General features: G+C 45.6%; 1 long non-coding RNA gene across 8 annotated transcripts in view; it reads left to right on the forward strand.

Moving 5' to 3' along the window:
- Window positions 1-12,782, forward strand: part of LOC103382218 (uncharacterized) — a 47,682-nt gene extending 34,900 nt beyond the window's left edge. For 2 of the 8 annotated variants that reach the window (XR_003050312.1, XR_003050306.1), the window contains 4 exons: window positions 8,527-8,666; window positions 8,862-9,112; window positions 10,288-10,826; window positions 11,238-12,781. This is a non-coding gene — a long non-coding RNA (uncharacterized LOC103382218). Of the gene's footprint in view, window positions 1-8,526; window positions 8,667-8,861; window positions 9,113-10,287; window positions 10,827-11,237 lie in introns of all 8 variants that reach the window. The other 6 variants (XR_003050310.1, XR_003050311.1, XR_003050308.1 and 3 more) reach the window with 6 other exon arrangements.
- The last annotated feature ends 637 nt before the right edge of the window (window positions 12,783-13,419 follow it).

A 13,419-nucleotide genomic window follows, 5' to 3' on the forward strand; every position in this document is an offset into this window, starting at 1 on the left:
TGGTACACCCTGGTACACCCTGGTACACCCTGGTACACCCTGGTACACCCTGGTACACCCTGGTACAGGTGCTGCTGGTGTTTGTCGAGCAGCTTAGCTTCAGTTAGCTTCTGGTTTGTTGACGATTAAATGCACATTCAGACATTTTAATCAAACTCAGATGTGAAAGTGGTTCCAGACCTCAAAAGTTAATTTTTTTATTTGAATGTTTTTATCCTTATTTTACAACTTTCAGGCCAATTTATTCTTTCCTACATTTCTGTTCACACACACGCACACACTCAGAACTTAAGGCCAGTTCACCTCCATTCATTGGATGTTTTTTATCGTCTCCTTCAGTTAGAGATTGTCGGCTGTTCCTGGAACGCTGCTCCCTGCAGGTGAGCTGCTGTTCACCAGCCACACACATGCTTTTCCTCAGCTGTAAATTTTATGGCTAATTTCTGATGTGGTCACAGATTTAAAGTCTAAACTGAGTGAGGCAGCAGCAGCTGAAGGTAATGAAAAACTCTCTCTCTCTGTCTCTCTGTCTCTCTCTCCCTCACTCCCTCACACTTACTACACTGTAGGACTGACTCCCAGCTCCAGTGACAGCTCCATTAGAACTTTATCTTCTTTGTCTTTTTTTAAAATGAAGCGTAACCAGACATGAAACGTAAAAATAAAACTTAGGTCTGGACTATAAATATCACTCTAAGTTACTATTGTAAAAAGACAGTCGATCACGTGACACCAATTAGCCAATTAAATTAGCTCATTTAAAAAATAGCTGTCAGTAACTGAGAAAGATGGTACAGAGAGAAGCAGGAAGGAAGTGGTCCTGGTGGTCCTGGTGGTCCTGGTGGTCCTGGTGGTCCTGGTGGTGCTGGTGGTGCTGGTGGTCCTGGTCTAAAGCTCACAGTCCAGTCCTGTTCAAGACTCTGAACTAAGTACTCATCGAGTAGCTCTCTCCTCCAGTTCTGGTGTAGGTTCTGTCCTGGTCTCTGTGAGGTTCTGCACTCCCAGTACCCTCTCTCTGACACTGCTCTGGGGTGACGTCCCAGCATGCACTCCTGTTGCTCACTTAACTGCAGCCAAACCAACTCATTAGTGAAACAAACTCACACAAACACAACAGCAGCATTTGGGTAAGTGTGTGTGTGTGTGTGTGTGTGTGTGTGTGTGTGTGTGTGAGAGAGAGAGAGCAGGATTTGTCATCACAGGCTCAGAATGCTTTATATATTTTTTTAATATCTCTCCTCTTTATTCCAAATACCTGTAACATTTTCCGATTTGCTAATATTTTCCATCATATTTTCCCACATTTGCTAAAAACCACGTCCAACACATTATTCAGCCTTCGCTCGCACAAGATTTATTCAAATGAGTGCCCTCGCTTTGAACGTGCCTATTGACGTGAGTGAAGTCAAGTGTGTGTGTGTGTGGTGTGTGGTGGGGGGTGGGGGGAGTGGTTATGACATATTTCAAAGTTTAATAAGTTCTACTCAGAGCGAGTAGTTTTTTTTTCCTGTGGCTTGAATTCTGTCAGCCGATACAGAAGTGATTGAAAAATCTCCTCCTTTTATTGGTCTATGATAAACAGATGGCACTGAAGTGTCACTAAGCTAACTTCTTCCACTTCCTGTCTCATTAACATCAGATAAAAATGTAGTGGTAAGGCTGCACAGTTGACTGTTCCTGTCTACATTAAGAATTTACTGCTGCTATTTTAGACTAACAACCAGGCAGTAAATCTGACGGAGGAGAACACAGTGGAGGGGAAAGCTGCAGGCTAAAACCTGGCCTCTGGCTCATTATGACCAGCCAGTTAGCTGGTGTTTCTCGTTACCCCCACTAGATCCCCCACCCCCTCCCACCAGATGCCTGATTGTGTGAAGTAATTCTGCACTAGGCTGCATTTTATTTGAACCTTTTCCTCTTGTAGATCTTTACCAGCCAGTGTTCAGTGTTGTAAATCTCACAGTCTGTGGCGGTACTCCAGGGTCTGGCACCAGTTGGGTCTGATGTTGATTGTCAAACCACCAAATGAGAGCTGACATGGAAAAACATAGACCTTCTTAGATTGACCTGCAGCTTTTTTCATCTATGTTTTCTTCGAAGTTCTGGATGGTTCAGTTTCCTCAGTCACTGCTCCTGACGTCAGCAGAGTCCGACTGCAAATACCTGCTGCATAAGGTCATCACACAAATAAAAGCACACATTGGAGTCATAAAATGATTTGGTTCTCTGCATAATGTTAGTTTTTAATAATGACCAAGATGCCGAGTTGAAACACCTTAAAACTTTATGGAGGCTTTCTGGAGTTTCAGAGAAGGTTTGTTAAAATTTGTGGAAAAATTGCATCATCTGGGTTATTCTGGGTCAACTTCATGGTCCAGACCATCCTGGTCAGATACCTGTCGCTAATTGCAAACACAAGGCACCTTGCTCCAAAGTCCATCAAGGAAAACAATGATTTTAGCTCACATAGACAGAGGGAATGCTGCCTCTCTGTTGGTTGGATCAGGAACTGCTGTGTATCTGTGAGATAAATCATTATCCCATAATCAGACTTTGGTCTGAACTAAAATCACTGATTTTCTCTATGGACTTTGGTCTGAACTAAAATCACTGATTTTCTCTGTGGACTTCAGTTAGTATCAGTGACTGTTTTTTTGCGTGTTCCCAGTTGTAGCTTCTCCTTCATGTCACTCATAGACGGTGGTCTCTGTGTCCAGACAGCTTTTTGGCTGCAGCCCTAACTTTGTTTCTTTATTCAGCAACCAATAATCGGGGCAGCATCCACCATGATAATGGTGTTTGTTTGCAGAATGAATCAATGAATTAAAAGACTGGAGGTTTGTGGTTGACCACGCAGCAACATTCTCATCTTCAAACTCCACCCTCAGGAAAGTTCTGGTTTCTAGGCTCCAACACGGATGTAGATTCCTCCACTTCTTCTTGTCTGGCAGAAAAAAAACAAAAACAAAAATGTCCAACTGTAACAGCTTTCTAATTAAATTCACCCACCGTCACAATGAAGGTTGTGTACACAGGAAAGAATTTAAGTCCTGAACAATAGGAAGCTGGACGTCGGAAAAGGCTGCGCTCCTCTGACTCATGCGGATGAAATCAGACGGACCTAATTGGAGCCACATTCCTACAAGTGCGGCTGGAATTCTTCACACACACACACACACCCAGGAGTAAAAATGATGACAGGCCTTTGATTAAATCACCTTGAAATTCACGCCATCAACAGGACACTCTAAGAAACGCAGCTTGGAATTCCTTCATCTTTCCAGACAGCGACCGTGAGGATTCCCATGGTTTGTCTGAGAGCTTCTTCTTCTCACAGAATGTGTTTGGATGAGAGCGGTGGTGTTTATAACACACAGTGACTTCAGCCACCCGACTGTAGCAGGCCGTGAAATTACAGGGTCAAGACATCAAAGATCTGCTTCGTTTTTCTTCGGAAGATTATTCCGATCAGGAGCGTGAAATAACAGTGTGACAAACACCAGTCGCATGTGAGGATACCAGTTCTCTCCTCCTTCCTATGGTCTGAATCACACTGTTGGTCAGTGTTCCAAGATTAAATCCGGATGTTCCTTGCAATATGTTTTCAGTCTTTGACACGAAGCATTAGCAGTTTTGTCCGAACTTCCTGTCATCAGACACAAACGCTTCACTGCGTTTCAAACTCCAGGAAGTAGCGATCACTAGATGTCACCTCACCACCAGAGGGCAGCCCGACATGTATGGGCTTTCAAGATCTGCTCCAGTTGATTTACCAAATGCAGAGGTGGTTGTGGTCCGATCAGTAGAACAACCTGACCTCTTGGTTCTTACTCGGTGTACCTGCCCCTGTGGCAGTTTTCTGGGGCTGCAGTCTTCCAGTTTCAACATCCTTGGAATCACATCAGCTCAGAGTGAAGTCCAACTCTGGAAGCCCGACTTGTTGTCCCTCCGTCAGCTGTTTCTGCAGCTTTGATTTGAACCTGTTGTTCAGTTCGTCTCTGTGGTTCTGTTAAGTCTGGACCAGAGGAACCAGAACAATCCAGGGCTCCTCAGGTTCCACTCTTTATTTGCAGGTGGAAGTTCTCTGCTCCTCTGCTGAGGATGCTGGGAAACAGTGAGCCAGAGACAGCTGTGAAAACACTAACTCTCTGCAGAGAATGTGGTCCAACCTGTGGACCAGGACCACAGTGGTGTTTGGACACATTCTTCTTTGACAGTATCTTTGAGGACTTGACTGTAATCGCTGAGACCCTGAGCCAGAACCAGAACCGTCTTCATCCTCTCTCTGGTTCTGCTTGTTCTTTTACAATTTCTCCTCCAAATTCAATTTGTTGAGAGAGAGTCTGCAGTGAGAGACTGTAACAGGTCTGCTCACAATAACAGAGGGAAACAGATCTGCTGCCAATCAATGAAGATCTGCAGCTGCTCAGACGGGTTCTCTGTGGATGGACGGAGAACACCAGGAGCAGCAGAGACAGAGTCTGGCTGCTCTGGGACGGTGGAACCCTTTGATGCCAGGTCACTACAGCAGGAGGACTCCAGACACCGAGGTGTTCCATCTTCTTCTTCATGAGCTGATGCTCAAGTCCTGACAAACACAGGAAGAATCTGCGCCAGGGTCTAATGAAACCTTCATCAATGAAAGAACACGCAGCCCCAGTATCAGGGTCCAGAGCAGCGATGAGTCCACAGGTGGACACAGCCGGTTCTCATTTTTTGTGCTCTGAAAATCTCACGCTCCTGCTCTGGAATTACAGAAATGTCTGATAGAGGATTTGATAACAGAATCTGATCAGAGCCAATCCTGGAACAAACCGAGGCTGAGGATTATGATGGCGTCTGGGTGAATGGTGGAGATGATGGGGGGTTCCTACAGAACCTAAGTTCAACACAGACAGATGGATACATCTGTGTCCAAACATGTTGCTCTCGACCTTTATTTAGCAGCATTTTAGCTACAGAAACCATTAACCGTTTAAGCTGTCAGTATTTTTCTCAGCTGTCATCACTTTGGTAATCACTAATTGTCTGCTATATTTTAGCTAACTTTTAGGGATTGTCTCTACATGTTCAAATTACCTAAGGAACAGAAGTTCACTGAAGCAGCAGACTCTCTCTCTCTCTCTCTCTCTCTCTCTCTCTCTCTCTCTCTCTCTCCCCCTCCCCATACCACTGCTGTTTGGACAGACTGACCACATGACTTCCTGATGTCATCAGAGTGGCTGCAGGTATCAGTGAGAGTCAGTTCTAGTCACTCCTCCGGTCCATAATCGGTTCCTCTGCTGCTCAGACTTCAGTGGTTGGGTCAGGTCTTCAGGCCCGTCTCTCCTGCTCAAAGTCAAGCACGTTCAACGCCCATTTTCCAGCTTTTCAGCACCTTCCAGGTGCAGATGGACCTTCACGTCCATGGGGTTCTTGCTCTGATCTGTTGTTTTTCGTCCCAGCAGAGTCAGAACTGTTTGTTCTTATGTCAAAGATTGACTGGGCTCAGTGGTTCCTCTGATTAAAGTCCTGCTGAGATCTGGCAGAAAGTTCTGGTCTGCAGAGCCTGAGGCTGTGACAGTGCTGTGAAGTCATGGACGTGAAGACGTGAGTGGAAAAAATGCAGGGGTCAAGCCTTGCTCAGCAGGGGGCGCTGGCTCACAGATGCAAACAGCTTCTCACAAGTGAACAAGTTTTGTCTTTTTCCAAAACATTTGAAGAACGTTTAAAGAACGCTGGGAGATGGTAAACATTAGTGCCCCCTAGAGGCATCCCTGAAAGTGTGCTTGTCCTAAATTCAATCAAATCCATGGTTTGGGTGTCACTGCTATACAAATGAAAAGTCTAAACTGACCCTCCAGTCTGGTCCAACTCCAGGTCCAGTTTGGTTTTGGTCTAGCCACATTCTTCTAGGTCATAATAATTGGACTCCGACCGAGCACAGAGTGTGTGGTGGAGATGCTGAGGTGGGAAGGTGGTGGAGGAGGAGAAGAGGAGGTCTAGAGAATGAGCCTGTCACTCACCCAGAATCATTGTCAACATCTGCAGTCTTCCAGAGATATGGACACTTTGTGACCTCTGACCTCTTCCTGAACTGATGGCTGTTTCTGTCCTAATTCTTCGCAGCTGATTCTGAGGCTAAAAATAATTCCCTGGGATTAAAGCAGTGATAAGATCAGGACAGTTCTGACTTCACCTCGTCTCTCTGTACGTCTTCATCCAAAACAAAGACCTGAACTTTCCTGAACCTGGTCCTTTCATGTCTCCGTCCGCCTGGTTTTCCACCGTCGGAATAATCTCAGTTCTGTTTTCCCTGTCTCCTGTTTGGATGTCTGGCCTGTTGCACTGACCACCACAATTACTCAAAGTGTGTTGTCCGGAATGTTGTGGAAAAGCTCTTGGAAAGGAAAGGAACATTTGAAGGCCTAAATGACAGGAGCACGTGAAGGCACCGAGGATTCTGACTCTGGAAAAATCCAACAAACAGCAGAAGGTGGAGGTGTTTCTGACTCAGAGCATCAGCAGCAGCAGTGAAGGTGTGAGAGTCTGCCGCTCAGGGGATGTTTGTGCTGCGGAGGTGGAAAATGGGCCCATTCCCTTTTTTTCCATTCAGCTATCACACTTGATTTGTTTGAGAAGCTTCTGGAAAACTTCGTCACGATCACACCAAGGCTGGACACACACACCAAATGTGTGTGTGTGTGTACCTACAAAGTTAAAGCACCAGTGTCAGTGCTGGTGTCACTGGTCCAATCCACTGCTGATGCTGCAGCTGAACGTGAACCGCTGCTGAGAAGACTGATGCTGATGCTGTTTCTGTGCTGAAGTTGACGAGGCCCAGCTTTGACCAATCACAGCTCTCCATCAGCTGTATCTCAGTGTTGACAGATGAGACGGTTCTTTTTCCTCTTCCTCTGTCTGGACCAGGGGTGTCCAACTCATTTTCACAGGGGTCCACATCACCAATACAGTTCCCCTTGAAGGGCCGGTTATAACTGGAAGACTGTATAGATCAGGGGTCCCAACCCCCGGTCCGTGGACCAGTATCAGTCCATAGGTCACAGTGGGACACAATGAAAAACTGTACTTAATCTTTACTAATTTACTTCATTCAAAGTAAATCCTGTCATATCTATTTACTTTCTTTATTTAAAGGTACTCTGACTCTGTCATTCAGACTCTGATGCAAACAGAATAGAGTCTAGTAGATATTTTATGTATTATGTAATGCTCAGCACCTTGGTACTGGTCTGTAGTAACGAGCGGTACTGGCTGACCAGTCCTCGGTTGGGGACCACTGGTATAGATGTAACTACTCCATAAGAGGTTTCTGCAATTGATTATTATTTGATTGATTATAAAAACGTTTTTTTTTAAACAATTATTATTTGATTGATTATAAAAACGTCTTTTAAAAAATTTTAGGTAAAGAAACTCTTCTGCATGGACTTTACTAAATGCTTTAAGCTCCTGCAGGCCACACAAAATGGCTTGGCGGGCCGCATTTGGCCCCCGGGCCTTGAGTTTGACACGTATGGTCTGGACCTTCATGTTTTCCTGCTGTTGAAGCTGGACATTGAGGCACTGGGCACAGAGTCTGGCTCCTGGTCCACCAGTCCAGTCCAGGTTTATCACTCTCCATCCTTTGACTGTGATGCTACTCTGAGTCTCTCTGTCCAGAAGATAAAATATTTAGTCAACTGTCGAACTTGGATTAGAACCAGACTCAGGTCTTCAGTTTAGCAGAGGTTTGGATTTTTGAGGTTTCAGTAATGACATGAAAAGAAACAGAAGAGTCAGTTCTCAAAACTGGCTTAAAAAAGGATTTGTCTTTAAAGTTTGACTCAGCAATGTCAAACTTCCACATGTCCACATGGTGGCGTTACAGTAAATGAAGACATTGGTGGAGCATCAATGTTCAAGAGGAAGAAGATCACTCCGTGTACCACCACTAAAACTAACTTTGTTGGAAGGACTTGTCGACGTGGTTTTGAGGTCGTCAGAGCTTCTCCTTGGGCTGAATGGAACCTAGTGGAGAGGGTGAGTACTGCAGAATGAACTGAACCTTCAACTTATCCATAACTCTACGACTGTTAAAGAATTTTGGTTCCATCAAAGCTTGACATCAGCAGGGAAGAGCCTGGACCCAGAGTTCAGAGCTGAACGATACAGATCTTGGTGGAACCGACTAACGTAGGTCTGTCCAACACTTGTTCTTCTGTGATTCAACCTGCAACAATTCAAGGGCTCAAACACCAAAGCAGCTCATGTTCTACCAACGAGTCATACATGGTCCCAGTCATTTCCCAAAAGTTTATTTTCTATAAATAGCAGCCAATCAGCTTCTCTAAATTATTGGCCGTTGTTCTGACCGAAGTTCTCCATCCGTCGTCGTGTTCCAGCAGGGAGGAACCAGGAACTCTTGGGTGTTAACTTCAGTTTGTTGGTTCTCACAGAGGAAGGAAACACTTTCACCATATCAGATCCTACATTTCACTTTTTCATTTGTTTGACAATAAAAAAAATGGAGTAATTCATTTGTAGTTCAGCAGCGCAGCAGTGCACCCTGGGAAAACAGTGAGGGCTCCATTGTTCCCCAAGGATGAATCGTTTCCCGAGCAACATAAAGAACCTGTGAAGAACATGACCTCATCCTCCGACAGACCTGACTCAGCTTCATGAAGGTGGGGTTGTGTTGTTGCTCGTGAGCTGTGGCCGCCTGGTGGACAGTGACTGTACTGCATAATAAAAAAATCAACTGAACATGACATTTAATTGATGTGTTATTTAACACTTTTTAATGTTGTTGTTTATGTTTGTGTTATTGTCTTATTATTGACCAAAGTAATTGTTTTGTTTGATTTCTTTTCATTTTTCAGTTTAAATGAATCCTGGACGACCATAGGAACGTAGATTGACCGGTAAATCCTTCTTCACCAGAAAACTCAGCTGGCCTGGGAGCTCCCCCTATAGAAGAGCTGGAGGAAGTGTCTGGAGAGAGGGAAATCTGGGTGTCCCTGCTCAGACTTGTCTCCCTGCGACCCAGCCCCAGATAAGCAGACGATGATGGATGGATGGATGAATCCTGGATTTTAGTGAAGAGCTGCTGACTGCCATTATGAAACAACAGGTGAGAAAGAGTTTCCTGATGGTCATTACACAGAGGTCAGCAGAGGTCAGTTCATAAGTCTGAACCCGCTGTGGCTTTTAGAGGCATTGATTTTTCCAGAGTGAGGAGTTTCCAGCTGAAGGTCCGTCTACTGTTGATCATTTAGGCCTGAGGGCCGGGGTCACAGAGCTTCCCTCCCTCGGATCAGATCTGGTCACGGTCTCCATGACAACGGCAAATGCCACCTGATGTTGGTCCGATGACACCGCAGCATGACCTTTGTGACCTTCATGACCTTCCAGATGAACGGTCCTCCCTGCTGCATCATTAGGACAGAACCATTGTAGTTACAGTGTAGTAAAAGTGACTGCAGCCCAGAGTTTTATGATTATGAGAGAAAGTTGCGATGACGTTAAAAAAAAAAGCTCATAAATGTTGATGTGAGGGGGCGCTGTTTTTTCAATTATTCTTTATGTACATCCACAAAAATGTCACTGAGCTAAGTGTGAAGGCTGTGTTCAAAGGCAGAGTTGTCTTGACTCATGGAAAATCTGACGTCAGCAAAAGTCTTTATTTTCTGCTGAATGACACGATGCTGGAGGAGACGTGAACCCAGATGACCTGGACCAACATGGAACTGTCTGATGAAAAACATCATGATGACGTTTGAATTGTTTCTATAGTTTGACGCCTAGACCTCTGAGAACATGTGAGAACCTCTGACTCTGTCCTGGAGGTTCCTGAACCTCAGACTGTACTGTCATCAGGACGTTGGCCCAGCGGTTGTTTTTCATTTGTGACTCTGTGTGTGCCAGCACGGCGGAGCGGTTCCGATCAGAATCATGATTACCAGTGTCTTTCACTGATTTAATCAATCTTCTGCTGACCACCGAGAGGCTGCTCTGAAATCCAAGAGAGAAAAATACACTTGAGGAACCGTGTTAAAGTCGTCAGTGGAGGAGCGGGTTCTGCTCTGATCGGATTTAAACATATTTATTGGAAGTCAAGCAGTGACTCACATTTTCCTTCATGTGTGAGAGATCTACAGTGTTTCCTGTGCAGAAGGGTGGTCTGTGTGTGTGTGTGTGTGTGTGTGTGTGTCTCTGAAGGGTTTCGTGGCACGGGCTCAGACATCTCTGGATTTATTCCTTAGTTTTTTTGACATAATGATTGTGACGCAAACGTCTGCCCTTCAGGAGGAAACACAGACACTGCTACTCCGAGCTTGAGGACGGATCCTGGATCACTGTCACGCCATCAGACACCACTGAAGGTCTGGGACCAGAACTATGAGTAGGAACCTTCAGGTTTGATGTAAGACCTGATGGTTTCTTCACACAGCGTGAACGTAGAGCCTGAAGACGGAGCTGATGTAGCCTTCAGGTTTAAATGTAGAGAGGAAGTCTGTGTGCCACCAGGGGGCGACTGCACTGATTTGAATTAAATTATTGTTTTCCTGTAGTTCTCTGTAGGAGCTTGATGTCAGTCCAGTCTTAGCTGTTTGGATCTGAGCCTACAGGAGGTCCAGGAAGAGGCAGGTCAGCTCTGGAGGCCTCATCTCTCCAGTGTCTCGACTTTAGCCTCAGGGAACTCAACTGTATCAACAGGACCAGGACCTAAATGTGGTCTCGCTGAGCCACATTTCACTGTGCAGAGGAGCAGCTGGGAATGACCTTTGACCTGAAGACAACACGTCACAACGAGGACAGGAAGGACAGGGTTTCTGAGTGACAACGTCAGTTTGTAACAGAACCACAGACTGAGGTCTACTACACACATACGTGTGTGTGTGTGTGTGTGTGTACTGTACACAGTGTCAGTGGGAGGAGCTGTGTCTACTGTAATCTTCAGTTTTGAACACAGTCTGATGACAACAGCCATGACAGGAGGGTCTGTGGGGGTGGACATGTCCGACATGACAGTGTCCTGCTGTGTTATGGCAACACACACATCTGTTCTACTTCAAAAGTGTGTTTTGTAAACCTTCATGTTGTCATGTTTAGAGAAATACTTCTGAACAGATTTTTTTTAAGAAATGTTCTTAAAATGTTCTTCTCAGATCAGGACACTTTTGTATTGATGTCATTAAAAATGTGAGTTCTTCAATAACTAACTGCAGTTCTTCTCACTTCCTCTCATTCTGCAGACAGGTGAGGTCCTTCAGGGTGAGGATGACAGTCTTCAGGGAAGAGGTGGTCATGGTTTTACACAATCTCCTCCACCATGGCCTTCACCAAGGTCATTAGACCGGTTGTAGGTGTCATCAAGGTCATCAGGTGGACAACCAGGTCATCAAGGTCAGTGGAAAGATGTGACCTTCCTTAAGGTGAGTGTGCCAAATCATGGCCTTCCTCCAAACTCATCAGGACTGAACGGGTCCTCGTCATTTTCAGCAGCAGTAACGGCAGTAGCAGCAGCTGAGGTCGTTGGCAGTCGGTTCTGCTCGTTCAACAGTTGTTCTAAGGAGCCTCACAGCTGTGAATGTGTGGAGTAGGAACAGAGCAGAACTCTGTGGTTCCTCCTCCCAGTGAAGACTCTCTGTTTTCCTCCTGGTGTCGTGCTTCGTTTTCTGGCTCTGTTTTACAACTTCCCGTGACGAGAGCCTGGACCAAACATCAGACCTTCTCTCAGACCAAACATTTACACCGACTGTAATGAATCTGCTAACGTGACTGAGTCGGAGACAGGAACTCATGCGAACCTCCCAGCGCTCTTGTTTTCTTGAGCCGCTGTTGTTGAAAGGTCTGAAATTTCACATCAATTAGAAAAGCAAATGAACTCAGTCAGAGCGTGACGGTCACATGACTGTGTTTGGACCAAACACGACTGCACTGACAAAAACAAACGTTGTCATCTAAGACAACTTCATCAAGCACCAGTGTCTGGTGGCTAACCTTTAGCTTTTCTTTGGCAGTTTTTCTGAGGCTGTGTTGACGTCAACAACACGTTGTTGTTATTATAGCTGTTAGTAGAATAATAGAACAATGTACCGTGGTGGGGGGGCAATATTAGACAACGAGGGAGTGGTCAACCATTTGTGGTCATTAAGATGACAAGACAAAGTAATTCAACCGTAACGTACGACTTAGAGGAGCATCAGAAATACAATTGGCCTGGAGGTTCTCCACTTCTCAGAAACTCAGAGTGATGATGGTGTTGAAGACCTGGACCTGGACCTGGACCTGGACCTGGACAGAGGTTCAACAGCACCTGATCAAGAAGGATAAAACATCTCAAAGACCAGAAGCATGGAAACAATTGTGTAATACTCTTTAATTTAAACAAACACACACACACACACACTGCAGTGTGTGCTGTCATCTTGATGTCATTTAGCATGAGACCAAGTGGTTCTGTCTGTGGGCTGTGGACTGTTTGGGTTTGTTAGTAGTGAAGCTTCTTGTTGTGTGTGTGTGTGTGTGTGTGTGTGTGTGTGTGTGTGTGCACTGTCATCAGTGTATTTATCCTGCAGCCACAGGACCAACTCTCAGTGCTGCAGCAGCAGTAGTAATAACAGTAGTGAACACAGTCTGACTGAGCGTCATTACAGCGGTGGTCCTGTAGGTGGGTTCATGTTACTGTCAGTTTCCTAAAAATATCCCGACTGTTTCCTCTCTGCTCTCTGTGATTCTCATTAAACAGTGGAAAATGTGCTCAGCATTAAATGACACAGAATCTGCACACACACACACACACACACTCACACACACTCTGTTCAGGTGGTTGGATCATTAATCAAAAGACACTTTAGACATTTGTAGAACAGTTTTCTTCTGCAGCTCAGATGGTGTTAACAGCGCCCTCTGGGGTATGTCAGCATTTTTTTACGTTAGCCTCTTGACCCTGGTCACAGAAGGATTCACGGTGATTAATCAACCCTGGATGTTGATGGTGTGGAGTCATGTGAGCAGCGTCACGGCGTCTGTCCAGCAGCTCCACCTCCTCATCTTCTCCTTTCTGAGAACCTCCTGAAGGTAACTGGACTCTTCCTGTGGGTGTGGATGCAGGTCTGGGAAAGTTCAGCTCAGCAGCCACTCAGAGGACAGCCAGCAGGTTCAGTGGACTCTGCATCGTCCCCGTTTGAACACCCAAACCACAAGAACCCGTTTGAGGAGAGGTTCTTTTCTCATTGACGTCAGTGCAGCCGACGGTGAACCCTAATATCAGCGGGGCCGATGGCTGGGCGTCTCCTGGTGTCAGGTCCTGGAGAGGTCTGTGATACACATGATGATGTGCTATCAAGTGTTCGCTGCTGCTGCACGGTTATAATTGTGGTTCTGGTCAGAGAAGAACTGACCCGACTCACAGGTCTCTACTCTTCGGGCTGT

This window comes from Cynoglossus semilaevis, chromosome 8, assembly GCF_000523025.1.
Source record: "Cynoglossus semilaevis isolate Cse_v1.0 chromosome 8, Cse_v1.0, whole genome shotgun sequence".
In the NCBI taxonomy this organism is placed as follows: Eukaryota; Metazoa; Chordata; class Actinopteri; order Pleuronectiformes; family Cynoglossidae; genus Cynoglossus; species Cynoglossus semilaevis.